Here is an 18,885-nt window from a genome sequence, read left to right on the forward strand (position 1 = left end):
GATTGTTTCACCAATTTCACTTGGAAACAGATATTCAACTGTTTGACTCGGCCAATCGCATTCAACCTCAGAATAAGCCAATGAGAAACTTTTTAACAGGATGTCTGGTTCCAATCTTTAAAAAAATCTCCCCCTCCTCTTCCCAAACTCTTATCTATGGCTACTAGCTTTGACCCTGGGTAGGTCCATTTTCTGTGGAAAGGGTTGAAGAATGGAAAGAGGGGGGAGGTATCCGGAGCAAGTGAACAGTGCCAAATTCAGGTGAATCAATCTGATTGGAGTGAGGGTGGATACCTTAATGATTAAATAACTTTGAAATGACTGTTTTGTTAAATAAGAAAAATTGTTCGCCCCCTAGACAAGAGTGAATGAACATCTTATGAGGAGAAAGATGGGCAGAGGAGGAGGAAGCTGAAAATGTATTGGGGCCCACAGATGGAAAACTTGGCTAAATATGGCTAACAATATTCTGAGACAAGATAGATCAGAGATAGAGTTCCTCAAAGCGATGGGGTGGTGGTGTGGCTAAAGTAAAGAGGAATGTAGTTGATGTGCTATGAGTTGTGTGGGTGATCACTTACCAAAATAGATTTTGCTCCTCCATCCCTCTTATCACATCCACATCACTTTCTCCTTCCAATTCTACTTTTACCAGTCTTTAAAGAATAGACAATGTCAATGGACCCCTCTAAAGGGTCTTTTTTTTTCTTTTTTTTTCTTTTTTTTTTTTTTAAACCCTCTTAAGACTTTTGTTGGGTTGCCAACATTCAGTCAACCATTTATCTTTATGGAATTATGTTCTTCAGTTCTTCTTGGGAAGTTTTTAGATATCCTTCTTTCCATTTCTGTTCATGTGTGTGTGCGTGTGTATGTGTTTTTGTAAGTTGGTTGTCCAAGACTTGTCAAACTGTTCCCGCCATGTAAATTCAGCTTAACATCTACTTCAACTTTTATTCGTTTGCCGTTTCTATTACTTAAATTCAAAACTCGTTATTTTCACAATTATTTATGCATGTTACATTTTAAAATTGCTCTGTTTTCTAATGATGATAAACTTGTAAATCGTGTTTTCGGTCTTAAAAAACTATTTCACTTTTAAATGCCACAAGTTTTATTTATCCAAATTTTTTCTTCAATGTGTTTTACATCATTTTTAATCACTTTGTTTTTAATTTACTTTTTTGAGGTTTCTTAATTCTTCATACCAAAATTTTTTTTTTTTTATTAGTCAGCAGTACAATTGTACTTTCCTTGAATAATTATTTTTATTATTTAAAAACTTTTGTGCTAGTTAGGAGAAATAGTAGAATGTAGGAGTTCAATGATAAAATAGTAGCATGGTTCAATTTTTTTTTTTTTTTTAAGGAAAAGAAAAAATTGACAGTTCTATAAACTTCAACCAATATTTCCAAAATGACAGTTTAAATGTTAAAAAACATTCTTAAATGATTGTTTACATATAATTAAAAAAAAAAAAATTTTAAATGCCCATAAGCAGTTTATGTAATAAATTTCAACATTCAAAAGATTTTTTTTTAATTGGGACACAAAATAATTTTTGCCTAGAATGAAACAAATCAGATATTCTTATCCATTTTTGTCTCAGAAATGCAAACAATGTTTCTCTTTATAAACAAAATCCATGTCTAAAGTGAATAGTTTTCACGCCCTTTTTTCTTCCATAACTTTTTAAGTGTTTGTCCTACAAATTTAGCTGACTCTTGATAAATAACGGTGATGCTTATTGAGGTGTCTACAATAATTTTTTTTTTTTATTGGCCTACTCAAATCAATTTTCATTTTTGCCTTGTTTTGTCAAATTCATTTTGGAAGTGTTAAATGTTTTGGAATACTTCAAATAATAATATAATTTTATTTAATAAGTTCTTCTTAAACTCCTTCATAATTTCAATTATTTTACTCTCCCCACTTCAGTATTTGGGGATAAAAGAATATTCTGTATCTTTTATAAGTTTAAGCAAAATCTAAAACAATTCTTAGAAAGTTTAAAACGATTTCTTCATCCTAATCTTTTGAAAATTGGTAATTTCATACTGTGGTTCTTCTCAAACCGAAACAAATTATAAAAATAAAATGTTAAAATGGCTGGTAAATAAAATGGGGTCACTTCAAATAAAAAAAAAAACGGTTACTATTTTATTTCATATTCCTTTTTTGGGCAGACCTTCAACTTTTAATAAAATATAGAAACTGTTTAAAAAAATTATAGACTTACAATCTTACAAAAAAGTATAATAGGGATTATAATGCAGATAAAATTCTCTTCAATATTTCATTAGATAGATTCCAACAAATGCTCTTGTAAATCAATTCTTTTACCGTTTTTTTTCTAAAATCATCCATCTTATTCTTATTTGTCTATATTTCGGAGGTTTCAACAAAAATCCCCAGTCTCCATCCCCATCAGATTTATAGTTTTTTTGTTTTTTTTCTACTTGTAGGAAGGACTAATTTTATCCTAGGATTTCATGTGTAGGGTATGGTGAGGGTATATATTTTTTCTGTTTATGTCTGACTCCCTGGGGATCACACTTTCTACTCCAACAATTGCCTCTTCCACTTTTATTACCTGTTTGACTTAATATAAACTAACTTTACATAAGTTAACAAACTGCCTTCTTCATCCTTTCTTGCATCCTCTGCAATACCGGAGCAGGAGTAGAGGGTGGTGATAAGAATTTATAAAAAGTAATTGTTTCATAAAAATCATCTTTTATGTCTGTTTTATGGCCATCTATTGAAGTTTTTTTGTTTTTTTTTAACCGTTACTATTTCACAAAAACTTGGTTGTTTTTTTTATTCTTAAATTATTTTTTGTAAGTACATTAAATTGATTTCCACTTGCGTGGTCTCTCATTACAATAATGCAGATTTGTTGAAATGGAAAAAAAAAAAAATTTTTTATGAAAACTGAAGAAATAAAAACGGTTTAGCTACTTTTTTTTTTTTTTTTTTTTTTTTTCACACCATATCTTCCTTTTCCTCACCATATCCTCTTTCTTTTCCTCCTTCTGTTTTTCAACTACCCAGTTTGTCTGTTTTCCTGTTGGCACACTTATACTCAGAAAGGTGGAGTGGGGGATATTCGCTGGAAACCAATCCAAGATTGTGAAATCCAGGTGTTGCTTCTACCTTTTTTGTGGCTCTTTAAAAGAACAGTATTATGATGCTGTTGCATCCGATCCCCCCTTCAAGAACCTCACCCACACACTCCAAAAATATATTTGTGCAAAAATTTAAAGGACCCCCCCCCCCCAAAAAAAAAAAAAAAATAAAAAAAATAAATAACTAGAGGAATTTTCTAATTGATACTTATCTCTATCTGCTTTTCATGTGCTGTACCAAATCAGCATCACCATAATCCTCACCATCATTGGAGACTTGTCTCATGGATGTTTTAAAATCTCTTAAAAATTAAAAAAATGTCAATAATAAAAAGTGAATATTTCCAAGTATTATTTTACAGCTTCAACATGAAATAACATTTGTTAATTATTTGTATCAGCAAAAAAAAAAAAAAAAAAAAATGCAAACAAGTTATAGGAAATTTTCAATTAAATGTGATAAGTTGAATCTTTCAGTTTCAAATTTAATTTTCTGTGTTTTAAAACAAACATTCCTCCATTTCAAGTCTATATAATATTGCTACAATAAAATTACATTTTGCATTTGTTTGTGCAATACATAAAATTACAAAGATATAAATATTGTTAAAATTGGAACTTATCAAGATAATAAGCTCAATATGGAGCAATGAAATAAAAATAGAAAACAAAATTACAAATTGAATAAATTACAATATTTATTAACCCATCAAAAATTCAAAGTTATAAAGAAAAATCATTTATATATAATTCTGTGGAAATATTTTTTGTTCATTTATATTTCCTTTTTATATATATCATTCCTTATTTAAGAAGCTCAATGTAATTACAGAGCATATAATGAATAAATGACAAAAGCCTGTGTTCTAAATTTCATGATGTTGACCATCTTACAATTTATTCCTTTAATTCAGGTGACATTTACACTTACAGTGTAAATGTCAACTTTTTTTTTTTTTAAATTACATTTTCACCCCAAACAAGGCACATTGCCACTTTGGTGTAGGGGGCTACTGTCAGGAGTAACATCTACTGGGGTACTACGTGGGGATTTGGGCAGCAAGATGTCTGTTCACGTTACACTTGAACTTCTGCACGTCAGTACAGTTGGGGAAGCAGGTACCTGGAATAGAATTCCAAAGTCTAGCGGTTCTGGGGAAGAAGCTACTAGAGTAGAAAGATCTTTTACATCTAGGGATCTCTACTGTGTGGGGGTGAGATTTAGCTACCTGTCGGGTTTGTCGAGGGTGTTTACGTTGTGGGGGCACAAGTTCTTGCAGTTCGTCAGAGCATTCGCCATTAAAATACTTGTAGAACAGAGGTATGCAACATTTCGTCGATGGGACAGAGGCTTAAGCTTAGATGCCAGTTCAGAGGGGATCAGATTGGCGACTCTCTTTTGAACCTTGTCTAAAGGAATGAATAGTAAGATGGTCAACATCATGATATTTGGAGACTAGGCTTTTGTCATTCATATATATATATATATATATATATATATATATATATATATATGGTGCCCCCCCCTCCCCCCAAAGAAAAAATTGATGTCATTTTAAATGCCAATATCTCTGAAACTACTCGGTGTATTTTAATGAAACTGAACAAACTTTGTTGAATATCACAAGTATTCTTAGTTAACATTTCAAAGAAAAACAGATTTGCGGATTCTATGACCGATTTCATAATTTTCATTATGAGCTCCACCTGTGACTTTGCATACATCGAGTTGCTGCACAGTCTTGGGTGACTGTGTTCAAGCATATTCCAACACACAAAATGACTTTTGAAGTGAACAGCATTTCTCAACCTGAAAAGAGATAAATGTCAAACATTAAACATAAAATCTTGAACTTTTTCTCTACAAGCTGTGAAAATTTGAGGTCATTTCAGCAAAAAAATTTTTTAATTCCTTGTTTGAATTTTTTGGATGAATTAATAAATATTTTAAATTATTCAATTTTATTTTTTCATCAATTCCCCCCCCCCCCTCCTGTTTCTTATATATAAAAGTGAACATGTCTGTGTACATTTCCCTATGCAATAACTAATAATGTCAGTTTTAAGTCTACAGACTCGAAATTTGGTATACAGGGTACTGAGATTTGGGAAAATCTTTGCAATCCGTTTTCAGCTAGAAATTTGGCTTTTAAGGAGTCAGTTTAACGATCTGACCTTTGAGAGCTCTACCAAACTCCTCCGCCAATTTTGGGTCTAAACACTTAAGATTTTATATATAGGTTCCTTGGACATGGATCTAACTTAACTTGATTTGAGCCCGAAACAAATGTTAAGGGGTCATAATAGAGGTCAAAGTTTTAAAAAATTTTGACCTCTGCAGTCTCTACCAAATTACTCAGACACTTTCTGGTCTAAACACTTGAAATTTTACATAAAGGGTATTCAGAGATAGGGCAAGCTTTTTCATCGGTTTGGGTCGAAAATCTTTAGTTACCAATATATAAATGTATGTAACGTATGCTTGCATGTCTGCCTAAAACTTTCGACGGAGGCGACGGATTTTACCGAGATTAGTATCATTTTGAAGTTTGACCTTTCAGACGACAAATATCGAAAAATTGGCTAAAAACATTAATATCTTCACCTTCAACTGAGCACTTTTTTACGGGGGGGGGGTCGCTTTTTTCACCGATATTTTTGAAAGTCATCCTCTCCTTTCAATTGTCTATCCTTAATTTAAACCTACGTCACTTCCGGTTTGGCGGTGGTCATAACAGCAAAGACGTGAGGTTTTTTTTTTTTTTTCCATTCTTTTCCTCCTTCGTGGTATTGGTTCGAGTCTGCCTTCTTACTACCACTTTTTTTTTGCTCAGCATACACCTCCAAACACCCGGGCAGCGCCAGGCTCAAATGCTAGTATATATATATATATATATATATATATATATACTAGCAAAAGTACACATCGTTGACTGGGTTCAAAAACAGCCTACAGACTCTGATTTATGAAAGTATGATAGGTTATGAAAATGAAGGATTGTAAAGAGATAGCTTCGAATTTGGGGGTATCAAAACCAAAGCAAAATATGATGAAAGTAAAAATAAAATAGATAAACCCCATAATTTATTATACCATACCTGTTCACACTGAAACACTTATCACAATATTCTGTGGATCTATATTAAAAAACTTGTTAAACTTTGTGACATATTTCCATTCTATGGAGGTCAGGTGCGAACGAACACTCCATAATTTTATTATACTATATTTCTTCAAGCTGAAACATAATTATCAAAGTATACTTACGCAGATAGATATGAAAAGTCTTTATTATAGTTTGTGCCTATTTCCATTCTATGGAGGGCAGGCGCGAACGCAGACCCCGCAATTTTATTATACCATCTCTATTTAAGTTAAAACATACTTATCAAAGTATTATGTACATCTATATCAAAAACACTTGTAAACGTTTTTTTTTTAATTTTTAAATTTTTTATTTCCATACTTTGTGGACCAGGCACGAATGCAGACCCCACAATTTTAATGAACCACCGTGCTGCCAGATCAAACATACCCATTCCTGTGTCTCGATACATTTTCTATCATTATATGTTATCAGTTTTTAAAATAGTCAACCATATAGGAGCCTATTCGTAACCAGACACGCACACACACACATTCAGCTTTATATATATATATATATATATATATATATATATACTAGCAGGGCACCCAGCATTGCTTGATCGTAAAATAAGCTTAAATATGATATTTTGATTTATGTAGATTTCATATTTATTATATTGGGCACAATATATAGTAATGATTTAAAGTTTAAAAAAAAATGATTCATGCGGCACCACCGAGAATTGAAACCAGAACGTTTAGCTTAAGATTCATTTTTTCCTCTACCATTAATGACTGAGCTATGAAGACATGTTTGCTGCACAGCTAAAAATTAAAATATGAACCAGTGTTCGACCTTTACATGGCAATTTTTTTATTTTTTTTATTTTTATAATTTTCACATTTTTCACATTTTTGTACCAATTTTCCCATCTTAAACTCAAATATAAAGTTTCACATGGGTTCAAATACCTTATATATGAAGTGTCATGTCTGTGGACAAAAAACTCTAGGCGGAGTTTAATAGGCGAAATTTTTTAAACAAAAATATATATGTTTACTATAAACATTTTATGCGAATATTATGCAAGTATAAATCATTTATAATATCTTCAATAATATATGTAACAGTTACATAGTTACTATGTATAGGTAATACATGTAATACTTAACTATGTATAGTTAATACATGTAATACTTAACTATGTATAGTTAATACATGTAATAGTTAACTAAAGATCTTCATTCTATAAGAAAACCGAAAAAAAAAACTAATAGGAAATTAATTAAAATGAATGTTTCGAAGAATATTCAAATTAGCTAAATCTTCTGCGAGTGAATGCAATTCCACGAACCATATATAAGAAAGTTGTATTTTCTTTTTTAAATAAATAGAAAAAAGGGTTTTTAATAGAAATGCATAAAAAACCCAAATTTATAGGAGTATGTATATATAAAAATGAATAACTGCAAAAGTTTTTTTTACCTTCCTTCGATTGAAGATAACCATGCCTTAGTCCGGCAACAAAATATTCATCGTATTGATTTTTATCATAATTTCATTATATGACAATGTTTTTTAAATAACGTATATGTAGTAATTTCCAAACGCTCAAATAGTTTAATTAGTCTTCAGTTGCTTGTTATGAAGAGTTACTAATAATATTCTGTAATATATATTTCTAAATTTTGCTGCCAAATTTCCTTATATACACAATAGTTTTGTCAATCATATAATAATAATTATTAAAATTAAAGTGATTTTAGTAAAAAAAAAAAAAAGAAAAAAAGTGTTTTAAAAACTTGCTTTGAATTTAACTTTGAAGGAAGATAATTTATACACAAACTTTTTAATTTAATGTATGGCATTAGTAAAACTTTTGATGCCACTGGTGTGCTGAGAACAGATACTATACTCTGAATTATTTGCTATATGCTAAAAAAATTACAATGTCATAAATTAGGCACAAGGCCATCAAGTGTTGTAAAAATGAGGGTTGTTGGGGGCGGGGGGGGGGGGAGCAAAAATCTGCTAATAGACCACACTCTTTTTCAGTTTGGTCAGAACTGAAAACAAGCAAGTTCCACTCTAAATAAAAGTGGGATCCAAGTGAAAGAACAAAACAGTTTGGAGATTAGGTGGTGTCCGTTTAAGATGAATGCAACTTGGGAGGGTCTGAGGACAAAAAATGGGGAATAGGCATCTTAGAACATTTCATGACTTGAGAGGCTAAACTTACTCATCAAAGTGCTGGAGTATGACATGACTAGAAAGCGTGCGCACCATGTTTAGGCAACAATACTTGATTCCTTTTCATATGCACGAGCTTTATTGCATCTGATCTTGACCTTCAGCTGGTACTTGAAGAACGTGATCAAATCGTGATCATTAAACTCCTTCATCTCAGATGCTACATTTATACCACCCTTCGTGCTACAACTAAAATCGTAAGAAACACCATTTGTCTGCCCTTGTCCCGCACTGGGCAGTCATTGTTCATTACTTAGGATATGTTTATTAACAGAGGTTGCTCAAGATCGATGTAGCTGCCATCTTGTTGACATACACCCACAATCACCAGAGTTCACAACATTGGAAGAAAGCATGATCGGGCATTTTATTTCTATTTATTTTATTTATTTTTTTTCTTTTGAGCATGATGCAACAGGGACACTCCAGCAGATCTCCATTCTACTTGTGTGGCATTCTCTGGAGACCTGATTTACTCCTTGGATTACAATGGGTTTCAGCCAAATGGTTAAAGATGAGGTCAGAAAAGACACCATTGATCGCAAGGTTCAACACAAATTTTGTCTCAAAGCTAGGCTCTTGCCATGTTAATAACACATCAAGTCAGGCATCCCCAATCTTCTTTCCCACAAATGTTGAATGCAGACTTGTTTATTAATCCAGTGCCTCCCCCTGTCCCTGAGAAAGACAGAAGGTGCCAGAAAACCTTTAGGTGGTTCGCAGGCAGTTGGAAGTATTGCCAGGCAGTAAAGGATGAGATGAAAACCATGAAGAGTACATGCCTCAGCTCTATCCTTCCAGTTTTCTTTGAAGCCAAATGTTAACTGACATTTCAGTATTTGACTGTACGAGGTGCCTTCAAAAAGTTTTCAGACTTTTTTCATATTCGCGCTTTCATTCATAGTACATGCATGAAACTTTAGTCCTTTTCGAAGTAATCTCCTTCGGCTGCAATGCACTTGTTGTACAGTTCAAACAAGTTTTGGAAGACCTGCATGGAATTCCTCTTGTGTGAGCGTGTCAATGATCCTCGTCACAGCCTCTTTCATCTCAATTGTCTCATGACAATCTCTAAAGTTTTCCTTGAGCTTAGGGAATAACCAAAATTTACAGGGAGCTAAGTCTGAACTATAGGAAGGGTGAAGAACTGTCTTGATGCCCATCTTGGTCAAATAGTCTGTGACAAGGATGGAGTTATAGACTGCTGCATTCGCACAAATCTTCCCCATCTTCAGTTCCTCGTGAATAATTATGTATACAGTTCCTATAATGACATCAAACTGTGCACTTATTGTCTCTATAGACACACGACAGCCCTAATCCATGAAATTCTTTATTTGGTCAATCAATTTTGGTCTTCCTTGAATCTCTTATGTTATTCAAAAATGCTTGATTCATGCAAGATGGTCCAAAAGGAATCTGAAGCATTCCATATGTTTCGGTGGCTTTTTTTCCCAACTTTAAAAATTCATGTCATTCTTCTAAAATGTCCTTGGGTCCAGATTACATTTGTGAAATTCACTAGTTGTGACAATCACTTTAGTAGGGTGTATTCCAATTCCTGCTGTAGCTGTTCATTTGAACTTGAAATCATAAAAATTAGTCGTCTCATAAGAGGTATAGCAATAACATACTGAATTTTCAAGAGTCTGACAATTTTAAATGCCTGTACAAAAAGTCTGGGAACTTATTGAAGGCACCTAGTACCTCTGACCAATACCTTTTGAGCAGGAGGCCTCTACAGTAAACAGTACAGATGCATTTTTATTTGTATTTCTTGTGATAGTGGTACTATTCTAGAACTAATATACGGCCTCCCAGAAGTTTAAATCATAGAGATACTAACTACACATGTTGCAGATTTGTATAAGCCAATTTTTGTGTTTATTTTTTGTATTTATATTTTCCATGAATATTCTTATTGTTTTGGTTCTTGAGTATATATCCGGCACAGTTAATCAAGAACCACATCACTCTATCTAAACATAGAAGATATTAACTGATATATACCCGAGAGTCAAAATAATGACAAGAATCTGCTATTGTCATAGCCCTAGCCATGAAACACAAGCATGGAACCTAACCCTAAATCGTGAAGTATACCATCTAAACATTTTGTAGATTTAAAAATGGAACAGTTATTAAATTCATGGCTCTCTAGCAGGATTGATTAAAATACCACCTCCTCCATAACCAGATGTTGACACAGTTCTGTTATTTTTCACTTAAAGTAGCAGTACAGTTCGCTACCATACAAAATACTTTAAAGCACTACCATGAAACACTAACAGCTTAAATTTTCTGTATCTGAAATACGTATCGTTATAAATTAATACTTTAGAGTTCTTTTTTCTTTTTTTTTTTTTATTCATGTTTTAAAGAAAATTTAAGTTGTTTGAAATGTAAATAAATTCACAAATGTTATTTTCATTGGATACATTGGAGCACAGGCTGGAGCAGATGCAAGAGTTCAGAGTGGATGGATGACGTTCAGGGAATCTTTTGCCATTACTAGTCAGTAGACAGTTAACCACTGTTAATGAAGAAAAGAGTCGTATCAAGCATGTGTATACAGTGTGTTGGTGTTTAGAAGTGAAGCTTGGCCATTGCATGGACGGAAATCATACAATAATCATACAATGTGAATGTGCTCTGAACTTGTAGGACTTGTGCCCCATCAATGTGAATAAATACCCTCAATTAACTTGACAAACAGCAAAATCCCACCTCTTCATAGTTTCCTGGATGCCGGAAAGTCTTTTACGCTAATAGTTTTTTTCCCTTGCAATGTTTGGGAATTTCTTTCTGCTCTCCTGCTTCCCTGACTACTAACATGCAGAAATTTAAATGTAATGTGAACAAACAGCTCACTGCTTAACTCCCTACATAATTCCTGTAGATATGGTCCCAAATTGTACTCCCTTATATCAAAGTGGCAATAAGCCTTGTTTGAGTTTAAAAAAAACAAAAAAACACTATCTGTATAGTATAGGAAGAAGTTTCTGTAATTTTGTTTATAACATAACTTGTTTCTAATTTTAAAATTTAAAAGAAAAAGGCTAGAAAATGTAATCTAACGATTTTTCTTTTCAAACCAATAATATAAAAACTTGGTTAAATCATTCCTTCAAAAATGTCAAATTTTACAAAATCAAACACTAAAAAAATGTTTAATATCACCATTAAATTTATGTTTTAACTATTTACATAGTTTCTTTTGATATTTTGTTTGAGTACAATTTATTTTTAAGCATGATTGAAGAATTAAAAAATAAATCTACTGTCCTATACAGGAATTGAACTCCGAGCTTTCAGATGATAAAAATTGTTTTTTTACTCCACCCCTTAATTGTCATCTATTACAGCATCTTCAGATTGAACAAAGGCACATACTTACGTACATGCACACCTCATCATTTATGATAATCGACTTTAACTAATTTCTAATTTAATAATTCAAATACGTTTGTGAATGCACAAAAACCTGTTGATGCCAAGTGCACAGAAATGCAACTCCAAATAGTTTCTTTTTCTTCCTTATTGCTCTGAAAAGTTAAAGGAAAAATCACCCAAATGATATTGCCCTGAGCCATTTAATAAGATCTTCCTCATTTGATTGGATTTATTTTATTCCTGTAAAATATTTGTTTCGGTCTGCTTTTGCAAGTTGAACAAAATTGATAAGTAAACCCTTTTCGCCTTTTTTCTTGTTCATTCAATGGATGACACCTAGCGTTTTCTTACCCCTCCCATGAAATGGAAACTTTATCCTTCATTCTTTTCTTTTTTTTTTTTTTTTTTTTTTTTTTACAAAAATCTTTACTGTTTTTATTTAAAATTTTTATTTATTTTTTTTTATCTTTTTCTTTCAAATGGATATGCGGTTTCATTAAATATAGATGTCTGAATATATCTAGTATTAAATTTCACTTTATACCCCCTCCCCCATTCTACCGGACATTTTGGATCACTTAAACTTCATTCAAGGTTGTCAAACCTTTAAAAAGTGAACATTTTAAAGAACTTTAACAAATTCATACAAGTATAATGTATTTTACACAAATGAAAATAAGTGCTAACTTTGCCCTTTGTTGGAGTTAATAGGATTTTCTTTTTTATTAAAGGTTAAACAATTTCTACAAAATAAGCTTTACATTATAAATGTCTTGAATAAATTCCAATAAAAACTAAATGTAACTGTAAACCTATTTTTATCTAAAGTTTTCTTACTCTTTGTCTTGATTTGTGAAGATTTAAATTCATTTAAAAAGATTTAAAATATAAGCAAAAAAATTTTTTTTTATCTCTTATTCATTAAGATTTTTCCCACCAGTAATTTATTTTCCTTAAATATTTGGTACAAGAGTCTTTGGTAACATATATATAATTAAAAATAAAAGGGTGTCCAGAAGAGCTGTCAGAAAGTTTTGCATTTTATTAATATTTGCATCAAATTTTGGGGAGCCTGGCCCCCACACACATACACATTAAAAACCAAACTCATACAAATGGTCACCCATCTGGTACTGGCCAGCCTCAGCTTAATAATACATTGAAATTTTCGTCACTGAAAAATAAGTTTTTTTTGGCCTGTTTGGTCTTCCATAGTTTTCTTCCTATCAAAAGAAAACGTAAACAGAGTCGATCTGAACCCTACGTCGACGCGAAATATTTGGTTACCTATATGAATAAGTGGAATTATTTGAAATTCAGGTACTTATATTATAATATTTTTGCATATTCTCTTAGAAAATCATCCTAAATCTTAGTTAGACAATAAATAAATTATTTCAAAAACCCTTTTTTTTAAATATTTAAGTACGTTTTTTGTACAAGACAAAAAATGTCAATTGTTAACTTTTTGGGAAAATTTAACATTTAAAATTGAATTAAAAATAGTAGAAAAAGTTTTACATTATTCTGTTTTCTATATGATAAAATTCAGGGTTTTATCTTTCTGGAAAAAAAAAGTTACTCAGAAATAATGGATTTTAATAAATGTAATTTAGTTTTAAAAAACAACAACAACTTGATTTTGCGGCCATTTTTGGCGGTGCCTATACTTAACCATGGTCACCTCTTCAATCCAGAACCTGATGTGAATAAATTTTTAGTATATTAATACCAATCCTGTTTATCTCCCTTTGTACATGAAATATGAACATGTTAGTATTGTTCACACAGGCACTAACAGTAATTAGAATTTACCTGAAAATCTCTACAGTAGTTTTCTTGCTTGTATTTTTTGAGAGAAAACCTTTTATTATTTACCTTGCACTCAGATTTCTTGTAACTTGATATCCAGGATAAAAGTAATCTAGTTGCTTATGTATATCTATCTGGAAAACTTTTTCCCCCAAAGACAAAACTTACTAAAAAAAAAAAAAAAAAAAAAAAAATTTTCCATCTCAGTTTGCAAATTATTTTTAATTTCTTTTCATGATTGTTTTTTTTGTATTTTTTTTTTTTTTAAAGATAGTTTGATTAAAATATTTTATTTTTAATATAAATTTATAACTGAAGACAGTTTCTATTTACTTGCCTTCAGCATGAGAACACATACAAGATCGGTTTTTAATATTTGGAAAATCTCATTCCCCAAAAAGGGATACTTTAAATTGCATCGGTCAAGAAGGAGTTCTCCTTTACTGACCAATGACTAAAATCTATCAAAACTACGCTACACCAAGGAAAAATATAAAATGATTGATCACCGAAATCTTTTTAATGAACATAATTGTCAAGAAATTCTCATTTTATTGACATTAATCTCAACCGCAGATGATTTGATGAGGAAAGTTGTCCCAAGTGAATATTACTTCTCATTCATTTTTCTTTCCTACTGTGTTTGCCAACCTCTCTGCTGATGTGCCCAGGGAGGAAGAGGAGGAGGGGTCACAGAAAGTGAACAAATAACCTGGAATATTTTAACTTCCTGGGATTTGGCGGCTTCTTCTCTAATGAAAATAATCCAGATTAGGAACCCCACATCGTCCTCATGATTTATTTCAATAAAAAAAAAATAGAATTTCATTTTCTTTGAATTAAACCTAATCTTTCCATGTATCAACAGATTCAGCATCACATTTTTTCTGGTTTTCATGTTAGAATCTTGGAAATTTTACTTTCAAATAAGTATATAATTATTTGAAAGCTTTCAATATTTTTAATCAAAATGTTTGGGCTTTTTTTTCTTTTTTTTTTACACAATACAATTTAGGAGGATTCCATCAAAAACCTAGTCCTAATACCCCCCCCCAAAGAAAAGCCATAAAAATGCAAAATTAACGTTATGTTTATTCTTACTACTTTCACTAAGATGTATATTTTACTAGTATGTATGTAGACATACAGACATATATATATATATATATATATATATATATATATATATATGGTCTTAAAACAATGGATAGTCTCTGTAAGATTGCTTGCACGTGTAATTGTGAAGCAAAGATTGCACAATCCCAAACCATACCTTTCCCGAGTCAGTACGATCTGATTTCATTGGCAAAGAGAAATTCAGGACAATGCAGAGAAAATCAAAAAGCACATACAGGACCTGGTATTCTCAAATAGTCACTCATTTTAACTTACCGAGCTCAACGATGCTTAACTTTGGTGATTTAATGGGAACTAGTATGCCAGTGTAATTATGCAGTATAGCACAAATGAATATGGAGATTATATTTTGATTTACGCAGATTTTGTATCTATTATAGCCAATTCTCTATGGATTATATTATAGCGTACCCATTAAAAAAAAAGGCTAGAATTGAAACTAAAACATATAGCACTCTAGCCCGAGTCGTTACTGATTGAGCTATCGACGGCTGGATAATGAACTCTTTAAATCGATGGAGACCCAAGTAAACATCTACGCTATTTCTTTCTGGCTTTCTTAATTTGTATAAACGTTGCAAAAATAATCCTCAAAACATCATGCTTGCAACATCACCCATAAAATCACACCTTTACATGAATCTGGCTGGGATACCAAAGATTTTTTTTGTTTCTAAGGAACTTTAGGGGGTTGAAGGCTTGTTATGCCGGTAGCCACTCGTTAAAACTATTAAATTATGAAATGAGAAAGTGAGTTCAAATTCTAGCTTTACTTGCATGCATGCAGCGGCCCTGCTGTTGGCAACCACGGCTCTCCAAATTGTAGAATCATGGTAATCTCGCAAAGACAAAGACGGTAGATTCCCATTGCTTTCCATCTTGATGTAAGGGTGTATCTCTCTCCGTGTGTTAAATGCGCCCCCAGATAGCAACCTGGAAATTTCTGACTCTGCACGGTACATAGTGCCTAGCCTTCTCAAATGGTCACCCACCTGATATTAGCCAGGCTCATCGTTGCTTAACTTTGATCTGGCAGGAACCAGTGTATCAATGTGATTGTGCCATACTTAATGTAACAAAAACAAAAAGGTATAAATCCCAAGTCATTGATAAAACGTTTGCAATGATGGGTAATTATGTTTCAGCATGAAAAAAAAGTTTCATTTCTTTTCCACTAAAAACATCCACTTTCGATCATGAATATTTCACTTTTCTGTGTTTGTACATCACATGAATTTACGATTTTAATAATTTGACCCTTACAAATCTCTTGTAAGATAAATATTATTAAATCAGTGAAGGTTTATTTTAGAAGTGATACATAGTTTAAAATTTACAATTCCAAGTTTGATAAAAAGTAGAAAGTTGTCTAATCTCTACAGAAACTAGTATGGTTACATCAAATAATATTTAAGGTATTTAATCAAATTTAGCTTGACAGGGAGAGGGAGGAGCATATACAAGTTTGAAAATTTTATATAAAAACTTTCCAGAGAGTGGGTGGGAGGCATGACTCCTATTACTTCTCCATTGAAATATTTTATCATTGATTTTGATGAGTTTCGATTTATAAAATTAACACAGGATTCTGTTAATACTGATAATTTGAACAGATTTGAGTCATCTTAAGTTTGTGAAACGTAAGTCACAGAATGCATGTTTTTTTGTTTTTTCAGACCCTGTGCCATCTTCATTCCATTTTTCATTTTGCACGATTTAAAAAAAAAAAAAAAAAAAAAAAATTTTGATTTTAAAATATTTGGGTGTTTGAACTTTTCCACTTTTAATAATTGATAATTTATTTGAAAATATTTTGTGAATTTAATGAATATTGTTTAGTAGTATAAAAAATGATGTGCACAAATTTAAAACCTTTTTTCAGCATATTTTAAACTGTGCCTGTACTGGGTTCGTCTGCTACTATATATATATATATATATATATAATGCAGTAGTACGAAAATTATTATGGCAAGTAAGCTACACAAACATTCATGTTTCATTACCAATGGAAATCGTTGGGCTAAATGGGCACTATTGAAATGTATAGTGAATATAAATATATATATATATAAACTTCATAATGATATATCTACACATACACAATGCTAAATGATTTTATCCTTTAAGCAAAATTTGAGCTGCAAAGAAAATGCAGACATCTTGTTTTTTTATCTTTATTCTATTAACAATAATAAAAATTTTTACTTGTGTTATAAAATGTTTTTGTTCATTTGAAAATTTGTCTAAAAGTTGAATAGGAATTAATAAAAATTAACATTTTTAAAATGAATGTAATTACTTTGATTGTAGCAGAATTATTGTCATCTATCGTGTGTGTTTGTCATTGTCAGAAAATCATATCATGAGGAAGCTTTAATCGATTGATGTGTTTAGTTTGAAAATGAGAAAAATTTTAGTGAAAACAATAGCATTTTTTTTCTTTTTCTGATATGGACGTCACAAATAGTTTTGATAAATATGTGATATTTACCTCGGTCGATCCAAGGGACAGTTTTCAGAGGAAGCAAACAAAGTTCTGAAAAAAAAAAAAACATTTGCTTTTTGTATGTCCACAAATGATCATCAAAACTTCTCATCTGCCAACTTTCCATTTATATGTGGACGTACGTATATGCATTTTTTTTTTGTGTCACTTACCATTTCTCTTTTTCTCTATCTCTCTCTCTCTCTCTCTCTTTAAATGTCTTTTTGATTCCAAGCAATTTTCTTGCTGGTTGATGACCCCAGCGTTCTAAATATCACTGCTCTTTTAGGCGAAAGGCTACATCGGCTATCCGTGTGTAATTAGTTCTCTTAAAGTTTACGCTCTCATTTCTCATATATTCAAACATTCCAGCACTCTTGAAAAATGAAAGTCCTCTTTCATTCTGACGATAATGACACAAATTGTTTTTACTCACTATTTCATATACATGACTCTTGCTCGGTCATCTACTGTTAGACTAAAGCTGAGTTTATCAACGTTTTTTCCCCCTTAGGCTTTTTTCCTATACAGTTTAATCACACAAAATACATGCTAAATTATTCCTTAATGTTTGGATTGAGTTATGTTTCTTAAACATCCATTTTAATTGTTTTGATTAACCACAATTTGCAATCAAAGTGACCTCTCTAAGTTTGTCTCTTTTTCTCAGGTCTCTTCCTCTCATTCCTGGTGCTACCAGATCAGGTTGTCCGAAGATACAGGCTTCCTGACCTACAATGCACCAAACATTGATTTTTTTTTCCTTTCCCTTTGCAAAACTCAACTATATTCTGTACAGTCAAAAACAACAATTTTCCTCTAAAACGCAACTAAACCGAAGTTCATAAATATTTGAAAATATAAATAACTTGAAGCATAAAAACCTTTTCAAAATGATTTGATTGGCATTAAATCTGAAAAGGGGTTGATATGCTGTAAAAACAAAACAACCAAATTTCTCCAGTCAAAAGCAATAAAGATTTGAATAGTTCATTATAAATAAAAGGGAATAACGTAGGGTTAGGGTTAAAGTATAGTGATCAAAAAGCAATTAGTTTAAGAATTTTTTACTTTTTATATTGAACTAGCTTTGCAAACTCATTTCTAATTCAAACAATATAAAATATAACCCAAGTTATGAGAGTGACACAATAGATTACATTTCTAATGTTGAAGTTTTGACGAGACAATTAGTTGAAATGTAGATCAATTCACGTAGGGCCTTTTCTGATGTTTATATAATTTTACTTATATATATGTATATATTACACACACACACACACACACACACACACATATATATCCGTCATAATTCTTTGGGAGATACAAAATTCAAATATTGCAATCATGAAGGGAAGACTTATGATTAATGATGAAAATTAAAATAAGAAAAGGAAAGAAAAATAAGAGTCAGCTGACCGGTTTTGCCCTCAATTTCTCAAAACTGTATCAAGGTATTTCAAAAGGAAAAATCGAGAATATGTACATTATTAAAATAAAATTATGTTGCGTTCTGTTCATGGGTGGAAAAAAAGGGGGGTGGGGTAAACGATTAAAATAAAGCAACATTATTTTTTTAATTTTTTTTATTT

General features: G+C 31.5%; 1 protein-coding gene and 1 long non-coding RNA gene across 5 annotated transcripts in view; one reads left to right on the forward strand and one right to left on the reverse strand.

Moving 5' to 3' along the window:
• The window catches only part of LOC145260540 (E3 ubiquitin-protein ligase MIB1-like), a 265,361-nt gene that overhangs the window by 160,951 nt on the left and 85,525 nt on the right, over positions 1–18,885 (forward strand). The gene's annotated exons all lie outside the window — the stretch shown is intronic.
• On the reverse strand, positions 3,799–18,024 carry LOC145260578 (uncharacterized). Its single transcript, XR_013864336.1, has 2 exons — positions 17,300–18,024; positions 3,799–4,935 (listed from the first exon to the last, which is right to left on the reverse strand). It is a non-coding gene; the product is annotated as an uncharacterized LOC145260578 (long non-coding RNA).

Source organism: Euprymna scolopes, chromosome 3 (genome assembly GCF_053919585.1).
Source record: "Euprymna scolopes isolate OS-2025 chromosome 3, ASM5391958v1, whole genome shotgun sequence".
Classification (NCBI taxonomy): domain Eukaryota; kingdom Metazoa; phylum Mollusca; class Cephalopoda; order Sepiida; family Sepiolidae; genus Euprymna; species Euprymna scolopes.